Source organism: Apium graveolens, chromosome 9 (genome assembly GCF_009905375.1).
Source record: "Apium graveolens cultivar Ventura chromosome 9, ASM990537v1, whole genome shotgun sequence".
Taxonomy (NCBI): Eukaryota; Viridiplantae; Streptophyta; class Magnoliopsida; order Apiales; family Apiaceae; genus Apium; species Apium graveolens.
Window position 1 is genome coordinate 282610424 of NC_133655.1, and position 6000 is coordinate 282616423.

Consider the following 6000-nt stretch of genomic DNA (forward strand, 5'->3'; position numbering starts at 1 on the left):
CTTTCTCAGCCACATTCACTTGAACACTCTGCCGAAATAATCCTTCAGCTGCCTGAAGTTCTGTCAGCAGTTCCGCGAGACTATACTGCCTCTTGTTCATGTTGTAATTCAAGCGGAACTGCTCAAAACTCTTGGACAATCTCATAAGGATAATGTCAATCTGGGTTTCCCCGTCAAGTTCAGCACCAAGGATCTCTATCTCATTCAGATGCGACATCATCTTGAGAACATGATCCCTTACAGGTGTGCCTTCAGCCATCTGAGTGTTCATTAAAGCCTTCATGGCTACTTGCAATCCTCTAGATAAGAAAGAATTTCTTGAAAGTACGGGCTTTCCCCCGCTTCTTCCCCTTCTCTTTCTTTCACTATTCCCACACGCCCCTTTCTTTTTTTGCGGACCGAATAGACGTGAAAATGTCGGCTTTGCCACTTCACAGCTCCGCAATCCCGCCTAGCAGCCCTATTCTGATCTCCAAAAAGTTCCTTGAGATTAAAGAGCATATCCGAAGCAGTGGCCATAGACTGATGCTGATGTTGCAAAACACCCGACATTGCTGCCAGAATGTAACATCGCGACATCTCATCAGCCTTAATCCACCGTTTATAATACTCTTTCTCATCTTCAGGAGCATCAGCAGCAGGCTGTTCAGGCTTGGGTTCATAAGTGCAAAACTTGTACTCCTCAGCAGTCAACACAATGTCCAAATTTCGTTTCCATTCAATATAGTTAGGTCCGGTAAGTTTGTTATCCTTAAGTATGGTGAATAGTGGATTAAAGCCCATTTTATCCTGAGAATCATGCATAAAAACATCACATAAATAAGGGTGCATTAATTATTAAGATCTAAACTATTAAAATTTAATGCACTAACATCTAAACACCATAAGCTTCTGGTACGCCACGATGTGTGACATGTCTACCACCTAATTTTGTTTAAATGTTACTTCGGTCCTATTACTAAACAATATGCCACGTTGGGGTGGACTATATTATTTTTCATAGCTAAGTGTATACCATCATCAAATCTTAAATTATTCGAAATCTATGGAACTTGGTACGCCACGATGGGTGGCGTGTATACCTTCCAATATTCGTAATTTTGCCTTGAATAGAATACTTCAATTCAATATTCATCAATGGTTTGATTTCCAGGTAGTGGAGGAGTCACATCAGTCTCGCTTAAAACCCACAGCCTTACAAGTTCAATGAACCCGTTTTTGACAAAATCGCCCCAAATCAGAAATAAAGAAAATCCGTATTTATTCCTTTCAAAATTTATTAATTTAAGAAGTTTGTTCTAGAAATTTCTATAACATTCTAGACACCATAAATTACATGCCACGATGGGTGACGTATATATAATTTATATTCATCTTTATGTTAAATTACCTACAACCAATAATGGAGACCATGAGATTTAATTTCATATTAATTCCCTCTCCCACTTAGAATTTTTTTTATTAAAATTGAGGAATTTTAAAATTAAATGGGGCCCTATGTTGTTATAATTATGTCTAATCATGTATTCAAAATACACACATAATTTTAGCAACATATAACATTTAATTAAAGCAATAAATAAATTTTATGTCCATGTCGTCCTAATTAAGTTAAACATGCAATTTTAAAAGAATTACACACATAATTAACGACACACATAATCAATAAATTAAAGCAATAATTAAAATTTAATGGAAAAAATTAAAATAAATTTTCCACTATTATGGCCCTTGAAAAAAATTCCAGCTCTAAAAAAAAATCTGCCCCAAGCGCGTCCCGACGCCCCCAGTAGCCCCAGCAGCGCCAGCAGCCCCAGCTGCCGCAGCGGCCGCAGCGCGCGCGCCTGTTGCTTTTCTGTGAGTTTTGTTTTGATTTTGTTCGATCCAAACATCAACAGCAGCCCCTTGTAATCGCACAGCGGAACAAAAAACTACCGGAATTGATTTCCGATCGCACATAACTATTACAAAATTCCCGGAACAATTACAAAAAAATAGATCTAATACAAAACTAATTTTGTAAAATCTATTCTAACACGATCAACCCTCGTGTAAATTACAACCACGATTAAACCACGTGGAAACCAAAACAAAAATTAACCACGATTAAACCACGTGGGATCCAAACACATAATTAAAATATACATGGCCATAATAGTGGATTAACAACCTGCATCAAAACCAATACAAGCAAAACACTATATACACGCATATATAATTACGACATGGACATTATATCATAAAACGTAGAACCCATTACCAGGCTCTGATACCAATTGTTGGGAACCACGGACTTAGGGTGTTACTACGTTTTACGATAAAGATTACGAAAAGAGGATTACCTTGTTAATGGTTGATTCCACGCTCTTCTATTGTATTCCCAAATTCCCTTGAGCGAAGTGTGGCCTCCGTCTTCTCAAGTTATCCTCTCTTCTTGCTCCTTGGTGGCTACAATATGTTTTCACACAATCCCAAGCAAGAAGAGAATAAGAATATATATAGGCTACAATAGGGACCATGGATAATTAGGTTGGGCCTTCTAATTACATCTTGAGCCTAGCCCAATGTAATTAAATATTAATTCAATCCACTAAAGAATTAATATTTGCATTACCTTTCCTAATACCGTAATTTAATTAATTCAGTTCAAATATTATTTGCTTATTAAATTCCCCATGTTTAAAATATCATATGTCCAATAATTAAATAAATTACTGATAATTTATTTAATTAATATCTTTTATCCTTGATCATCCACTCAACCTTTATTTAATTATGCCAGAATAAATTCCACCTGCAGGGTTTCACATAATTAAATCTTTTTGAGCTTTCAAGGGGACATCATTAACCCGAATATTATCAGGACATGGATTCCTTCAATAAATTATATCCATCATGTATATAATTCCATCACCCAAAATATAATGATATAATTCAAAAGAATTATTTCATATATAAATCAAAGCATGTAAATAATATACACGTGTCAAAAACTATTTCCGGATTAAGAACCTAAGCATTAATAATAACATAGAATCTTATTTCTCCTTCTTAATCAGTATTAAGGGAACAATTCTAAATTTGATCCTGTTCAATATGCACAAAGTATACTAGTATTATTTATTAGTCAATATAAACTAATCTAAATAATACTACAGCCATACCAGTGGATTGTCCAACACCACCTGTGCTGTGAACCTTATTATATTATATAACCGTATTTAACAATCTAATATTCTGTATCCCATTTGATACTAGATTGTTCACAATATATAATATTAGACAACATGTAAACATTCAAATGATTCTCAAATAAACTGGCCAGAAATAAATGTACATACTTCAAATAAATATTTTCAGTATACACTAACAGGGTTTGCTTTAAATAGTTTCTTTTTGCTAATTGATGACACGCGCACACGCAGAAATTGAACTCCTGACCTCCCGCAAGGTATATAAGAGCTCAATCACTACCAACACCTTTGTGTATATGTGTGTATAAAAATATATATGGTTTCATAGTTATGTGTTAAATTTATCTTTGTTTAATTTTGCTTATGTTGCCTGTTTGCTTACAACTTGTAAGTCAACTTATAATTTATAAATCCGCAACAGCTTATCGACGAGTGTTTGTCGACCCAACTTATAAGTCGAATTTATAACTTATAAGCTTATAAATTGAATGTAAGTAACGACGTACTTTTTCTCAACTTATTTTATTATTTTTATTAACTTAAGTTTTAAATATATGGTTTTAAATGTGAATCTAATTTAAAATTCACGAATTGAAATAATTAAATTTGAAAAAAAAATATTTTAAATTATTTTAATAAAAAAATAACTTATAAGTAAAATTATCCGAACATTTATATAACTTATAAGTATTCATCAACTTATTACTTACAAGTCACTTATTCATTTTAATTTATAACTTACTTATTTTAATATTTCTCAAACGGACACTTAGAGCAGAGAATGCACTTTGTCAAGTAGCATATGGTACTTGTTAATTTTTAAACAAATATTTGCATATGTATATTTTGCAAAGAAGAGCCACTACGCCATAAATGAACCTCTAGAACTTTTGAAAAATGTTGCAATAGCGAAAAAATAGTTGTTGTAGATGAAAAATGGAAACAATTGTTAGTCCCTTAACAATATAACAAGAATTACAGAAGGGGGGTTGAATGGAATTCTTGAAACTTTTTCTTGATTAAAAATGTTCTAACTTGAATATGTATATAAGTGTGAATTGATTAGCACAATGCGGAATAGTTACTTAAATGTATTAAAACACAAGTAATTAAAAACAAGAGTCTTTAAAAACTTTCTGGTGGATTTGAATGATTCCACCAGAGATATATAATATATATCAAGAGAACTCTGTGTGCAAAAAGCTCACAGCTGCTTACAAATATTGAACAACTAAGAATGCTAAGAAATGCTAAGAATTCTGCTTACAAATGTTTCTCTGCTTGTATCTCAGATAGTTCCTTAGTTGCTACTTCTTGGTTTATATATATCACCAAGATTACAAAGTAATGAGACAGGATAATAAAACAAAAACTATCTAGTCTATTATAATGCTACTTTATTACTCTATTCCAGCATCTTTGAATATCTTCATAATAGCATGGAAATGGCAATGCTTCTTTGTTCTCAAAAACCCAGTTGAATAGGCTACCACATTCCATTTGCATCCACACGACGCATGTGACTGTGTTGTCACTGTCAACAGATATTTGAATTCTTTATCCGTCGGGTTCATGATCATCCGTCGAGTTATTGATCATCCGTCGGGTTGTTGATCATCCGTCGAATTCAATATTGTTTATCCATCGGGTAGCAATCAGGCACTTGACTTCATTTCACTTATGCAGAATTACAAGACATCATATATGTACAATTAATCAACCTATTCTGCATATCTAGCTAAAGTCAACATGACTTAAGTACTACTACAGATTCCAAACAATGTGTATGCAGAAATGTGCTACAGACTTATTGGTACATAAGCTACTCACTCGATGGATAATAAGTCATTATCCGTCGGGACTATATTGAGTCATCCGTCAGGACTATAAACCTTATATGTCGAGTGCTACATTATTTCACTAAGTAAAATCTACCAAGGAGTTTTGTTCATGAAATCATCAAGTACACAACATATACACAACAATCTCTCCCAATTTATGTCTACTGGAATTGTAGCCATAAATTAAGAGATACTTGATGATAACAAAACACCCTAAAAATACAACTCTTAAAAGACTGTTGATAATACTGAAAAGTGCTTCAATTAACAAAATATACAAAGTTTTGGTCACAGTCATTTTCAAGATGCTCCTCTAGCCTGAGCATATTTATCTAATTCCTTGAAGGACTGGATCTCTTTCCAAGCTTTCTGTTGTTTTCCTCAATCTGATTTTGGAGCTGCCTGTGGAATTCCAGTTCATCAGATTCTGAGAGATTTAGCTTTCCTTGCATTTCCAAAAGAGTCTCATTGCTAGAGATACTCAATTGGTCTTCTAATCTGAAAAATCTTCTCATTCCTTTGTCATCCATGAACTCCATCTGCCAGTAGGGCCTTAGATGCACTCTTCTCCCTGTGTAAAGGATGATTAGAGTCTTTGGAAGTGCATCTTTAGCTCTAACACTCCTTAGCTCTTCAATCTTCTTCAGTACCAATCTTCTTGCAGTAATATTGAACCCAAAGTTCTTCTTGAAGGATGAATAAACCTTAATCAGTACAGCTTGGCTTTCTTGAAGGATCCTGTGAAGTGGCCACTGAATTTCCTTTCCTCCTTTGTACTTGAACACTAACCTTTCAGGTAGGTTTCTGTATGCATCAATTCCTCTCACTTCATCTAGTTCATCTAGATAGAGGTTTAGATCAGAAAATTCTTTGATATCACACAAATACATGTAATCTCCCTTATTGTCTTTAGATTGAGCTTTGACTAGAGATTTGGATTTGAGAGGTGACAACTTCACTTTCTT